Below are 15,698 nucleotides of genomic sequence, written 5' to 3'. Positions count from 1 at the left end.
ATAAGGCAATGCCCCCAAGTGATGGGGAGACAAGGCGGAAGGAAGAATTATATCTGCCTTCAAGCCGGGCTGGCAGGAGCTTGCTGTCCATGCCTGAGGATTGTTGCCCAGAGGAAACAAACGTGGGCCAGGCCTCAGGCTGTTTGGGGAAGCAAGGGCACTGCAGGCAGAGGGAACAGTGGGAGAATGTGTGGGGAAGGAAGAAATCGGTGTGCTTGGGGCTGGGGAGGTGCGGGAGTTGGCAGGAGGGACAGAAAAGAGGCTGAATGCAGAGGAAGGGGCAGGTTGGGAGGGGCCTCTTAGGCCAGGACTTTAATAACAGCAGAGATTATGGCCCAGGTGAGGTGTTTTCTTAACAGTCACTTAGGAAACCCTCCCAACAGCCCTCGGAGGTGCTATTGCCATTTCTCTTTTTCTCCTGAAGACACTGAGATCTGGAGCACCCAGGCTGCCCAGTTAGTAAGAGGAGAAGCAGGTTCAGAGGGACCCTGGCTCTTACTGGAAAACTCAGGGGTCTGGCTGAGGACAGCAGTGAGGGGGCTTAGGCAGAGGGAAGGGGAGCTGCAGGCTCCTTGGGGTAGAGTGATGGGGCATCTGGTGCAGAGCAGCACGAGGGCAGGGGTCACCATGGGAGGAAGCAGGAGCAGGTGGTGGGTGGGGGGCTGCAGGGAGGAGGGGGGCTCCTGGCAGAGCCTGGGCCTCCTCCACAATAACCAGGGCCAGCACAGAGTGAGATCATAAAAGGGCAGAGCTGGAAGCAACCCTGCGGAAAACCTTCTGGGGAGTAGGACCTTTCTAAATCATTCACCGCGCTGCCCCATCTCTCCTCTAAGCCATCCGCACTCTAGTTCAAGTCCATAGCTTCTCTTGCTTAGATGTTTTCTATGAAGCCCATATCCTCATCGTGGCCCAGAAGGTTCTGTGTGGCCTCTTTCTGGCCCTATCCACCCCCTACTCCTACCTTCCCACCCCAGTCTCGTTCCCACCCCACCCTGGACCCCCTTCACTCTGGCCACACAAGACTTCAAGTGTCTTGCAAGAGCTAACCTCCTTCTGTCCCTGGAGCTTCATGCTTGGGACACTGCTTGCCATTCCTCCCACTTCCAGGCTGAGCCCTCATCCTTCAGGGTTCTGCCCTCGCCCACCCGCTTCCTGCCTCCCGTCCCCTGTTCATCCCCTGTCCGGCCGTTCAGCACTGCCCTGACCCTGCGTCCTTTTCCAGCTCATGCTTTCCCCACTTGTCATATTTGTTCACTCTCCGGCTCCCGCACAACGTTGTGACCTGGACTTGTTCCCTGCTCTGCTCCCCAAGGCTGCAACAGTACCTGGCACAGAGTAGGGCTCCGTGAAGCATTTTTGGGGTGAATGAATAAACAGAGAAAGAAGGAGCAAACGAGCGCATGTGTGAGCCCCACGTGCTGCTCTTTGGCTTGTGCCCCATCCCCTTGCCTGGCCCAGCCTCCTGTCTTTTGACCGGAAGCCCCGCTTAGTCCCATGTGCTCCGAGAAGGCCTCCCTGGGCATCTGTAACACGAGCAGACACTCCTCACGGCGCCGTAGGACGTGTCGTCTGAACGCGACGAGGCTTCGGTAAGTCCACTGCAGCCCGTGGGCTGCCCTCTGCTCTGAGCGCGTCACTCTCACCTCCCCTGCTAAGAAGACAGCTCACCAAGGCCTGACACTGGGCTACACAATGACGCCAGGTGAGGGAGGTGAGGGACCCTCATGCCTGAAGGCGAGCTCAACCACCAGACGGGCTGACTCACTGTAAAGGGTGGTGAACATGACACAGCGTTGTACAAGTGCAGCCCAGCCTCCTTTCCTTCCCTGTACTGACTGAATACTCTCTACCCACAAGGGTCTGAGTTAGGTGGTACAGGAGAGGGAAGCTGTGCTTCAGCCCTGATCCCTGTGCGCTAAGCGTTTATGGTCTGGTTACAACATAAGACCTAATCATAAGTCATCACCATATAAGACTATCAGCTCAAGTGCAAGAGAACCCCACCTCCAGAATTCCATGTCTTTATCACTGAACAATCCCAAAGTCTGGCCCCATGCCCATGAGGCACCTGGGTACTCGGTTCCCTTTCTCACTGGGCGGTGTTCTCTCTCACAGCACCATCACCCCTGGATCTCCTGTTTCCATCTTTCTATTTTACCTTCTCCAGGAGGGGTGTGTGTGTATGTGTGTTCCAGTGAACTTGTCCCCGATAAAGTGCACATGGCTAAAACCATTCCATTCCCGGTTGTCTACAGAATATGCCTTGGAACTGCTTTTTATGAGTGTTTGAACTCAACAGCCTGCCTCTAGCAAACCCATCCAATTGGGCGACATGGCCAAATGCTAGACCCTGGGTCCAAAGTTTTCCATGATTACTTGGAGTCCTTAAGCACATTTTCAAGATACTTTGATGGGAGAGGCAAAGGTGCTTTGGATACATAGAGACCCCTGATACCATAGGAAAACAGGTGAGTTGTGTAAGGTGACTCTCTTGGCACTCTTCAGGGCCTGAGGCGTGGAAATTGCCAAAATTTCTCCAATTCTACCAGCCCCACCTGGAGTTGCCTGGATGATGAAATATTCTGAAGAGTTTGAGTTGCCTCCTCTGATGAGCTGAGCTAAAGCCAGCAGCCCAGCCTGCCTCCCGGGGGATCACTAAGGACTACAGGTCAGACTTGCTGTGGTCCCACCAACATTCTACAGACCACAACACGTCTCCCCTCCTTCCATGCCGCCAGCATCACAGTGAGTTACTTCACCACTTCACTGGCCAAGAAAATGCCAGGTGGAAGCAAAATGTTGAAACAAAAATGGATGCATTCCCCACCCCGAGGCATGATGAAATACTTGCAAGAGGCCTTCGCAGGTGCTTGGCACGTGCGTGAGGGAGGAGGGGAGGTGGGTGCTGGGGCTGGGGACACCCAGCTGCAAGGTGCCAACTTGAACCTGAGTGTGCAGTGGTGGCAGAGAAGCTGAGGTTGGGATGAGAAGGAAGCTTCGTGGATTGGGGCAGCTGCAACATTATCAACCTGAAATAGTCACAGATTCCAGCAGTTTAAGAAAAAAATCCTTCGCAACGAATGCAATGGTGCGTGTGAATATATGTGCGAGTATGTACGCATCTGTGTTTGTGTGCTAGAATGGTGTGTGTGTGTGTGTGTGTGTGTGTGTGTGTGTGTGTGTACCTGTGGGTATGTTTGTCTGCATGTGTCTATATATGTTTGTATGTGAGCACGAGTGCAGTGTGAGTACTTGTACATTGAATGGTGTGTGAGTGTGTATGTGTGTGTGTGCAGGTGTGTGCATGAGAGTGCAGATGTGTTTGTGTGTGTACGTGAATGTGTGTGCATATCTGTGCATCTGTGTCTGTACAGCATCCCGGAATGAAAACAACCGTGGAATAAGTCTCAAAAAAGATGGGATCTTATACTGATCGGCCACATACAAGCTGTGCGACTTTGAGCAAATCATGTCACCACTCTGAGCCTCAGTTTTCTCATATGTTCTAATTCCTAGAGCAATGCCTAGAACCTGATAACCACTCAGTAAATATTTATTACATGAGTGATTGTTATTTGGGGACAATGCTGCCTCCTTCTTAGGGTTGACAAAGGTTCTTAGATGACAAAATGAGAAAATATACGCACAACTACTCTCTGACTCTCTTGGGGCTTGGCACATGATAGAAGCCCAATAATTCTTAGCCCTTCCCCTCCGCAACTTCAGTTTTTTCCCCTCCTTTGTAGAAGGAGGTTGAAGGATGATATGATGCATTAGGTCACATGCCTCTTGCAGCCCCCTTCCTTGGGCTAAGTACCACTGATCATATTCTTGAGCCATTTCCAGGGACTTCTGAGTTCCCATTAAGTTAGATATTAGCCAGGCCTCTTCTGCCTGCTCTCCAAGATCGACAGTAATTCATTTGCAAGAATTAAATGCAAGATTGAATTTTAACGACTTAGAAATTTGAGGTCAACTTTGCTTGCAATGACCTGTAGGGACGGGAAGCCTGGCGAGTGAACTGGTATCCTGACCTTGCATCTGGTGGTATGCTTTATGGGTTACAATCCTGCGAGATAGGAATTATTATCCTCTTCATGCAGTTGAAGGGACAAAAGCTCAGAGAGGTCAAGTGACTGGCCCAAGGTCACATGACTCACTCCAGGGCACCAGCACTGCCTCCAAGCCCAACCAGTGATATTCAGAAGCTTCAGAAAGGTAAAAATCTCCTCACTCAGGCAGACAGAAATGAGGTCTCAAGTTCTGAACCCACAAACATCTCAACATCTCTGACCAGTCAGCCCCGGTTGAGTATTGGCAGATAGAGCCAGAGCCATGTAGCAATCAGAAAACTAGTCAGGTGGGACTGGAACGGTGCCTCTGAGGTATTTCACAAACACGGGGAACAAACACATTTGGTGTCGCAATCCTGGCCACCCGGAGCTGCCGCGTTGGCTGTTTTTTGAGAACGGTTGGCGGATAAGGAGTTTGAGGGCTGACAGGCCGGAAGGCCCAGGTGGGCGGTCCTCTTGGAGACGCACCAGCCCTCAGGACACACGGCTCCTTCAGCCTCCAAGCCCCGCACAGTCACAGCCAGGTAGCTTCACTCCTCCCAAAGTGCCAAGAGCTACTCTAGACCCCTTAGCAAGGTACCCAAGGCCTTCCACGGCCCAGAAGTGACCTGGACATCAACTTCTCCCACTGTTGCCTCTGACAGACTCTGTGATCTGGACTAACCAGTCTTCTGACTGGATCCCAAACATACATTTTCCTTCACTGCCTCCATTCCCAGGAAACAGACTATCCCCTGCCCTCAAAGAACTATTCATCCCATAATCCTAAAAACAAAAGTTAATTAAGACCAAATCTCTCTAGCTAGTGGGAAGCAGCCGCGTCGCACGAGGAGATCAGCTCGGTGCTCTGTGACCACCTAGAGGGGTGGGATAGGGAGGGTGGGACGGAGGGAGACGCAAGAGGGAAGAGATATGGGGATATATGTATATGTATAGCTGATTCACTTTGTTATAAAGCAGAAACTAACACACCATTGTAAAGCAATTATACTCCAATAAAGATGTTAAAAAAAAAAAAAAAAGAACATTACATGTGTTTTCTGCCCTTAGGGAATAAATCTTCACAATGTAACTGTGGTCTTTGAAATGTATTCATTTCTGTCAAAATTTTTAAAATTATATATATATATATATGTTATGTATAAAGTGTGTGCAACAAACACACTCTTTAATAAAAGCAGCAATATCAAATATATTCAAAGCAAGAATTGTGTTTGCATCTTTGACATAAATCACAGCAAGATCTTTTCTGATCCACCTCCTAGAGTAATGGAAATCAAAACAAAAATAAACAAATAGAACCTAATGAAACTTTAAAGCTTTTGCACAGCAAAGGAAACCATAAGCAAGACGAAAAGACAACCCTCAGAATGGGAGAAAATATTTGCAAATGAGTCAACGGACAAAGGATTAATCTCCAAAATATATAAACAGCTCATGAAGCTCAATATTAAAGAAACAAACAACCCAATCCAAAAATGAGCAGAAGACCTAACTAGACATTTCTCCAAAGAAGACATACAGATGACCAAGAAGCACATGAACAGCTGCTCAACATCACTAATTATTAGAGAAATGCAAATCAAAACTACAATGAGGTATCACCTCACACCAGTTAGAATGGGCATCATCAGAACATCTACAAACAACAAATGCTGGAGAGGGTGTGGAGAAAAGGGAACCCTCTTGCACTGTTGGTGGGAATGTAAATTGATACAGCCACTATGGAGAACAGTATGGAGGTTCCTTAAGAAACTACAAATAGAATTATCACATGACCCAGCAATCCCACCACTGGACATATACCCAGAGAAAACCATAATTCAAAAAGACCCATGCACCCCAATGTTCATTGCAGCACTATTTACAATAGCCAGGTCATAGAAGCAACCTAAATGCCCATCGACAGATGAATGGATAAAGAAGATGTGGCACATATATACAATGGAATATTACTCAGCCATAAAAAGGAATGAAACTGGGTCATTTGTAGAGACGTGGATGGATCTAGAGACTGTCATACAGAGTGAAGTGAGTCAGAAAGAGAAAAACAAATATCATATATTAATGCATATATGTGGAACCTAGAAAAATGGTACAGATGAACTGGTTTGCAGGGCAGAAATTGAGACACAGATGTAGAGAACAAACATATGGGCACCAAGGGGGGAAAGTGGCGGCGGTGTGGTGCTGTGATGAATTGGAAGATTGGGATTGACGTGTATACACTAATATGTATAAAATGGATGACTAATGAGAACCTGCTGTATAAAAAAATAAATAAAATAAAATTCAAAAAAAGAAAAAAGAATTGTGTTTGAACTATCAAAAGTATCCCTATTTAGCCTAACATTGTTGCTTTTGAGTCTGAAAATTTTCTTAATATGTCGTGTTGATAACAGGCATTTTGCAGTATTCAGGCAAACAGTATTCTGTTAGCTGGTGTGTAATATATGTCAGTTATAGAACTGATAGAGTTAAATAAATACTCAAATATTAAAAAAAAAAAAATGAAGACCAAATCTCTCTTAGCATTTCACAGTGCCCTCTGGGATAATTAATGTAACTGCTATGAATCGCTCCATAAACTCAGAGCATAAATACGGTCACATTCCACTGACTTTTCTAATTAATCTCTTAAGCACACATCTATATTAAAAGCAGGAAGTCCAGCATCTCCCTCTGGAGGTTTCCTCCCTTCCCAACAAAATTGTCCCAAAGCCCTGGGGACAGGCCAAGCGAAAACAAAACTGAGTCCTTGCCTTCACCAGTCACAAAGGAACTGGAGTCTGTTCAGTTTACAAACTGCCCCGATCCTTGGCCACGAATTCCTACCACCACACAGGGTCACTGTTGAAACTCATGCCTCCGTAATTTCATGGATACACACAAATGTCAAAACCAAGTCCCCAACCCACAGACAGGACCCCATGAGAGCTCTTAAAGTATAATTCTCCTAATTTATTTTCTCATACTCAGCTATTTCCCAGGGTATAAGAAGACCGCAGGAACACTAAGTCAGGACTGCTACTACTTTCCACCCCTCACAAACCCCTTTCTCCATGCCCCACGAGCACTGCAGGGAACACCTGCCATCTTTTAAATTTCCAGACAGGGAAACATCTTTTTATCCTTGTCTCAAGAGCATGAGGGCTACTTGATATGTGCCCCCCTGCTCAGGGAAGCTGGCCTTGGTCTTCTGCCTGTTCCCTGATATACCTGGCAACTTCCTCACTAAAGAAGAGAATGAAATTTTGCCCAAGTTAAATTTCCAGCGGGGCCCCTCCTTTTAGGACACCTGCAACATCTGCAGCGAATTTCAGGGCCACAAAACTGCTCCCAGCCATAGCTAGAGGATAGTCATTATATCCAGGAAGGGTCAAGACACCGGGAGTGAAGCGTCCTGAGCTACATTTTCCGGGGGAGGAAGAGGAGGCTCAGAGCTACTAGGCTGTAAGACGCTTGACCTCTCCCTCTCGCCCTGGAGAAGGCACAGGGTGTTCCCCCACCCCCAAGAGTTTACTGCAAGTGAGGTCAAACTAAAGGAACCAGCCTGAGCAGCTTGAAAGAGATAAAGCGATCACAAAAGGGCAGCCGAAAGGGCGTGTGAGGCCAAAGAGGGAAGATGGGGAAGGAATGGGTTCATTTTAGCCCCTAGAACTCAGCCTAGCACATAGTAGGTACTCTATTATATACACACATATTAATACGTACACACATAGAGTTGTAAATGATATCATGGATACTTGTCCTGGATATGGCTTAAGCACCTGCTCTGTGCCCAGACCTGAGGTGGACCAGTAAAGCACAAGGGCTGATTCCAGCACAAAACCTCATCTCTGAGCTTACCATTATGGAGAAGACTCACTTCTTGATTTTTCTAATTTAACGTTGAAAGGGAAACATGATTTCAAAAAACTAGAGAAATGATGAAAAGAAAGCCCAGGAGAAGAAAATGCTAATTTCCATTTGGAGAATCTCAGGAAGGCTTCCTGGAAGAGGGAGCATTTTAGCTGGGCCTTGGAATACACATAACAGTAACAGCAACCATAATCCACTAACTACTGTTGACCGCTTGCTCTATGCCAGGCATGAGATAAGCCCTTCTTATGTACATCGTCTCATTTAATTCTTCCAATATCACCTCTTTAATTCTACAAGGTTAGGGCTGTTGTTATTCCCATTATACAGGTGAGGACACTGAGCTACAGTCATAATGACAAACCAGTAATGGTCAAAGCAGATATTGAATCCCAGGTGTCTCTGGAACTTATCTGCCCAGGCAGACGTGAGGCCGGGACAGAGAGGGAGAAAGAAGTATGGCTCCTCCAGTGGGAGGACTCCTCTGGAGTGGACTCCCTACAGGGAAGCAGGAAGTGGGAACATGCAGGAAGGGGAGAAGGTAAAGCCTGTTTCTGTTTGAAAGGCACAGTCTCCCTGCCTACCAGTAAACAGCAGCACAACGAATAGCAAAGCTTGTCGCTTGCAGAACAATTAAAGAGAGAGATTGGGACTGTTTGCTCCAAAGTTTCCTGAATGCAAGAATGGTTAGAGGGGAATTGGACAAAGGAGCTCATTTTCCCACCATTAATAGCTACACTTACTATGCGCAAGGCATACACTAGGCTTTTGCAAGCATTATTTCATTTTAATTTTCCTAGAAACACTCTGATAATGATAGATAGTATCCATTGATTGTGAAGCATGTGCCGGCCATTGTTCTAGATGCTTCTGTATTTTTACACTCATCGGAGCCTCACAACTCTACACAACAAGTATTATTATTATCCCCACTTTACAGAAGAGGAAACTGAGGCATAGAGCAAGTAAGTGTTTATCCCAAGGTAACATAGGGGGTAAGGAGAAGAACCAGGCTTTTGAACTCAGCAGTCTGGCTTCAGAACGCATGCTATTCACCATTATCCATTCAGCCCTATAAAGAAGGCATCATTACCCACATCAAATAAATAAGGAGGTAGAGGTCCAACAATATTATATGACCTGTCCAGTAATTTTGGTGGCAAAACCATCAGAACCCAAGAGCCACACTATTAACCACTTGGCAAGAGTAACCCTCTGACTTCTGGTGTGCAGTGCACATGTCACTTCTCTCCCTGCCTCCGTTTCACCACCTGGAAAAGAAGAAGAAAAACTTCGATGTTTTTTAAGAGGCTGGCCAGCTCAGACCTCCCGGGGCAGGATGGGAAGTTTGAATATCCCAGAGTATCACCTGAGTATGAAACCAGTTGTTTTCTGGCAGGCAAACCACAGCTTAACACTGAGCAGCTGCTCATTTGCATGAGGATAATAAAGGGTTCCTGTCACCACTCCTCGTTCACCCCTGTGGCAGAGTCTCCAGTATGGCCGCCAATAGTTTCTCCCTTGTCAGTGCCTTGTAAATATATTGCCTTTGCAAGATTACAGGACATGGAGAAACTGACAACCGTAGATAGTCCTTTCTGGAATGTGTCATATCTTCCTGGGCTAGGGGTAATCGAGTGAGAAGTTTTTGGGTGATTAGGACACTAAGATCAAAGAATTATACATATGTGGATGGGAGCTCACAGCCCTCCCTCCGAGGTCCACCACCCTCCCGCCACGCACCCACATAAATATATCAGAGACTGAAATATTTCGAGAAGCGCTGTCCAATAGAAAATAATGCAAGCCACATATGTCATTTAACTTTTTTCTCAGGGCCACATTACAAAAGTATTAAAAAACAGGTGAAACTGATTTTAAGAAGATATTTTATTTAACTCAGTATATCCAAATTATTATCAGGTTAGCATTAAGCAATGTAAACATTAATACAGTAGTTTACATTCTCTTTATCATACTGAGTCTTTGAAATCCCGTATGTATTTTATACTGAAGGGCACATCTCCATTTGTATTTTATACTTTGCTTTGATTTGCTTTGCTCAACCGAACATGGTAGAGAGGACATCCTGGGACTTCTGAGCCTGGTCTTAAGAGTTTGGAGAGCTCAGCCTCCTGCTTCTTAGAAGGCAGCTGCTAGGCTGTAGAGAAACCAAGATGGATGATGAATGATGAGAAACCACATGGAGGAGAGAGGGCCTGAGGATGAGAGGTCACCTTGGACGTTCCTGCCCCCGGCTAAAGCCAGCTGACTGTAGTTACTTGACTAACCTCGGTTACACCACGTGGAGCAAAAAAATGCCCAACTATGGGGAGAAATAATAAATCTTTGTTGTTTTAAGCCACTACACTTGGGAGTGATTTATTGCACAGTAATTGTAAGAACCCCATTTCTTCCACCTTATCTTTTTTCACCACAGAAGATAACTCCATAGCTCACAGGTGTCAATGTCCACTGGCTTATGGCATTTAAGTGTTCTCATGCCTTCATGACTAATGGACAGGTTCCTACCTAAGGCAAAGAGCAGTGATGTGGCTTCATTCATTCAGTGTGAGCATCTGCCTGTGCCAGGAATAGGTTGGGGTCTGGAGACCCACAGATAAATAAGACACAGTCCATCCTTCAAAAAGCCAAGTTTGGGGAATAGCCGAGTTCCTCTCATCACAACCCGGAGTGATGGGGTCAATTCGTTCATTCATTCAGCATCTTATGAGTGCCGACTACGTGTCAGGGACTCCTATTCATTTGTACCAGTGATCAATGAACAAAGTGCAGAGCCAAGCCCTCCTCCACCTTATATTTTAAGGGGATTTCATTCCAATAATCACAGAGGTACAAGTGAAGCTCTGTGGGAGCACAAAGGAACTAAATGCTGAGACGGGAAGGGTAACAAGTTTTACCCCTGTTTTACAGATGAGGATTCTGAGATCCAGGAGAGCTCAGACTTACTCTGCTGCTTATTAGCTGTGTGACCTTGGGTAAGTTACTGAACATTTCTGTCCTTCACTTGCCTCATCTATAAAATGAATTTAATAATTATATGTATGCCATGGATTATTATAAAGATTAACTGAGTTAATATTTATAAAGCACAAAAAATAGTTCATGACACATTTAAATACTATATTAATTTTATTCAATGAATTTTAGAAACAAAACAAAAGAAAATGATATGATTAGCCCAACTAAATTTGTGCCTCCATTTTCAGTGAGAGATTTAAATCATCTGTGTACTCCCCTCTGGACATATATATCACAGGGAGACCCTTTGTGCATCCCCAAGTCAAAGAATTCAGCAGAAAGGACTCCCGAGGTTCAAATCTCAGGCTCCCCACAGATCATGTGCAGGGTAGAGATTGTTGAGATGACTCAGGTTGATGTTAATTTACAAATTCATGTGTTAGAAATCATGTTCACGCCCCAGGTGTTTTGAGAAGGACTTGAAGGGTTAAAATGCACCATCGTGCAGATAGGGACTGCCAAGGACAGTGAATTCTCCACAGACATTCCCACCTTCTATTGTCTGGCCATCCTAGGGTATACCTCCATGACCCTCATCTGGTGAAACTCGGTCCAGCCAAGGCATGTAATGCCCAGGCTCTCTGAAGCTGACACTGTCCTTCCATCAGGGTGGCAAGCAAGGGCCCTGGGAAGACTGTAGTCTCATCTGCAGCCTGGCTTCCATCCACGTACCAACAATGACACAACTCCCTCTTCTGACAAGCACTTCCCAACCACCACTGAGATCTGCTGGATGAGGAACCAATTTCCATCACAGCGGAGCACAGGCACTGTGGGCGGGGCTGTGGATGGAGCTCTCTTCCACACCCAGATCTGGGAAGATGGAGATCAACTCTTCACCTGCCAGAAGCCCAGCCAAGCATAATCGGCCTGCTGTGAGGGGCCATGAGGAAACAAGTGGGAAATGACCCAACAATCAGGACTGTGAAAGCTACGGTTGTCAAAGAAGCACACTCAACTGCCCTGCTGATGGAATTGTCCCAAAAGGAAAGATTTAACTTGTTTTAGAAACTAGTCAGAGCATGGCTTGGGCACGCTGCCTGTGTATTACGAGAACAATCTCTGGGAAATGTGGAACAGAGTTACTGTCAAGCAGATCGTAGCCCTGGAGCCTGATATTCAGTGGTCCCTGGTATTCAGCTAGCCCCTAATTCCTCAAGAACCCCCTGACCACTACCAGTGCCAGACAGGCTGACCCGTGGTTCTCAGTTACTCTACAAGTATCAGGATCTGGGGCAAGAGGTGTAAGGACATAGCCTCTGCCCTCAAGAACTTCTTTGTCTGGAGCCCATGGATAATTACAATCCAATATGATGGATGCCGCAGTGTGTACGGATCCTGGGAGCCCAGACGGAGGAGTGACTTGTCCTGTCTGGGCAATCCCAGGAGGATTCAGAAGAAGCAAATAGTGAACCAGGCCTCAGAGGATGACTTCAAGTAGTGTTTGTGAAGTGTTTCCGGGATACCAGGCGAAACACCAGCACTGGCCAGGGAGAGTGAGCCAGATGTAGGGGATTCCAGCAGGGTTCTGTTCCCACCCTCCCCGCTGACCCCAGTCTACCTTCCTTTCAAACACCAGCTCAACAGTATCTCCCTTCCAGGAATAATTTCCAGGAATAATAAGGGGTTTCAGCCAACCCCTAACTCAACATCTCTTCTCAAGCCATGAACTTAGGGGCAACCTCTTCATGAACCAAGCAAAAGACATTTACTGAGGCCCAAAGAGTCGCTTAGAGTAGCTAAGAGCCCTAAAAGACTCCTCAGCTTATGCTCCAAGAACCAATATTCTTGTCCTCAATTGGGTGCTGAACTGAATGGTCATATTTAGAAGTCCATACAGTATGAGGGATTAAAAATTAGGGATGAGGAGAGCATTTATCCTCCTTGGGAACTCCAGCTGAAAATGTTTTTGGACAGTTTTGAGCGTGAACTGATGTTTGGACCCAGGGAGGCTTCAAGCCCCTTGAGAATAGAAGTTTGTGTTTTCTGCACCTTCTGCATCTTCATACTTAACTTCTTAGCAGGGACACCTATACTTTGAGTACAGAATGTACTTGCTATGGTCTGAATGTTTGTGTCTCCTCCCCAAATTCATACGTTGAGATTCTAAATTCCAAAGATGATAGTATTAGGAGGTGAGCTATTAGGAAGTGCTTAGGGCCTGAGGGTGGAGCCCTCATGAATGGGATTAGTCCTTTCATAAAACAGGCTCCAGGGAGATCCCTTGCCCCTTCCACCATTGAGGACACAGAGAGAAAGCACCGTCCCTTCTTGAACCAGGAACTGAACGCTGAGCGGCCATCTCACTGAATATGCCAGCACCATGACCTTGGACTTCCCAGCCTCCAGACTGTGAGAAATAACTTGCTATGGTTTATTAGCTACCCAATCTGTGGTATTTTCTTATAGCACCCCAAACAGACCAAGATATTATTCAAACAAGACTTTCTTAACAGGAAAGGTAGACACTTTGACATAGCTGAATCTCTCCTTGCCAATCTGGAAGGTTCCCCCAGCTGGGCCTAGGGAGGTACCTAAGCGATTGGGATCCAGAGGCTAGATATTCCATCCATCTGCAGAAAGCAGAAAGGCAGGACAGCAGGGAAAAGGAAGGAGGGAAGGAAGGAAGGGAGGGAGGAGGGAAGGAAGGAAGGGAGGGAGGCGGGTGGGAGGGAGGGAGGGAGGGAGGACTGCAAGGTGGCTGTTTTCTGAGTACCTACTGTGTGCCTGGCACTGACTGAAGTACACTACACTTACTATTAAACACTGTTATATCTAATCTCTGCTTCCAAACAATCTGTGAGAAAGGTTTCATTGACTCTACTTGACAGCTAAGAAACTTGGGCTCAGAGAATTTAAGTAACACACCTAAGGTCAAAGCCCTAATAAACAAGGATTCCACCCGAAATCTGAAGACTCGGAAGACAGTGCTTTTTCTAGATGGCCTGGATAAAAATAAAGGCTATTTATCCAGAACGTTCTGCTTGTCAAGTCCTAAGAAGGCCCTTTACAAACAGTGTCACATAGACTCACTGAAAAGATTCTCCCGACAGAGCAGCCCATGCCCAGGTGCTCCTCCGGCACAGGGGCCGACAGCCAAGGTGAGCACATCACGTAGCATCCAAATCAGAGCAGTTCTGAGCAGCAAGTGCAAGGGCACTGTCTCATGTGTTTGTCCTAGTTATAGCCCCTCTTCCAACCATCCATCCATCCCCTTGAGCAAATATGGCTGAAGGGGCTTAAATCCAGCTCTCCTGTGTGATCCTTGAGTCCTCTTCATCCTCTCCCAACAAGGGGCCATCAGTCTTTCCAGGGCTTCAGGGACACTGGCCACACACTAAGGAATGTAAAAGAAGTGAGAGCAATGGATTTTATTATGTAGCTTTTTTATAAAACACTGCCCTGTTCAAAGCATTGTCATACACCTTAAGAACACATTTTTCTTGCTTTCTTAAGGTTTAAAAATACCCTTTCTTGGGCTTCCCTAGTGGCGCAGTGGTTGAGAGTCTGCCTGCCGATGCAGGGGACATGGGTTCGTGCCCTGGTCTGGGAAGATCCCACATGCTGCGGAGCGGCTGGGCCCGTGAGCCGTGGCCGCTGAGCCTGCGTATCCGGAGCCTGTGCTCCACAACGGGAGAGGCCACAACAGTAAGAGGCCCGCGTACCACAAAAAAAAAAAAAAAAAAAAAAAAAGAATGGCCACAGTTACTGTTCCAAGGAGCATAAACTCACAATCAAGAATTGAAAACACACTAATAAACAAAACTTCGTAAGTGAGAAGCAGCAGAATCAACAAACGATGGTTCAGCTCCATAACTGCAGATGTTGGAATTAATAGATACAACATACAAAGCAATCATGCAGATAATGAAATAAAAGAGAGATTTGAACGAGTGATAAAGGAATAAGAAACCAACCAAGCATGTTTGGAAAAGAACCAGATAGAACTTCTAGAAATGAGAAAGTATAATAATCAAAATTAGAAATTTTAATTATAATAATTAAAATTAGAAACCCAATGGATTGCTGAAACAATGTTTTAGCAATTAGTGGGAAAGGGAAAATTAATTTTAAAAAAATCTTAAGAAATTACCCACACTGCACTCTAGAGAGAAAAAAACAACATGGTGGCTAGAATGAGAGGGACTAACGTAGGTCTACTGGATGATCAGAGGAAGATATGAGAGAGGATAGGCAAGCAGTTGAATAGGAGCATATCAATCCCCAGCTCAGTGTCTCCTATCACTCCCCTCACTCTAAGGAGTAATGTCAAAGTCCCTATCAAGGCCTGCACAGTCAGACACAGTCTGGCTCCTAACCACTTCATGCTGGCATCTGTTCTGCACCTTGCCAAGCGTACTCCCGCACCTTCAGGGTTTCTTCGGGGAGCATTCTTCCCCCAGAGCCCTGCCTGCCTTACTTCCTTGCTTCATTCAGATGAAAGGCCACCCTTGACCACTCGAGCTAACATTGTCCCCCGTACCTCCACCTGGCCCTGCTTTATTTTGCTTCTTGTATAAGTACCTAATATTAGACTATACTTTTATTTGTTTATCTTGTATTGTTCTTTTCCTCAGTGTATAGATATATGCCTTGCCCTGAGTAGATTCAGTGAATATTTTTGTTTTCTGTTTTTGTCTTTTTTTTTTTTTTTTTTTTTTTTTTTTTTTTTTTTTTTTTTTTTTTTTTTTTTTTTTTTTTTTTTTTTTTTTTTTTTTTTTT

The sequence above is a fragment of the Lipotes vexillifer genome, unplaced genomic scaffold, assembly GCF_000442215.2.
Source record: "Lipotes vexillifer unplaced genomic scaffold, Lipotes_vexillifer_v1.1 scaffold84, whole genome shotgun sequence".
Classification (NCBI taxonomy): domain Eukaryota; kingdom Metazoa; phylum Chordata; class Mammalia; order Artiodactyla; family Lipotidae; genus Lipotes; species Lipotes vexillifer.
Note: the sequence above shows the minus strand (reverse complement) of the source record.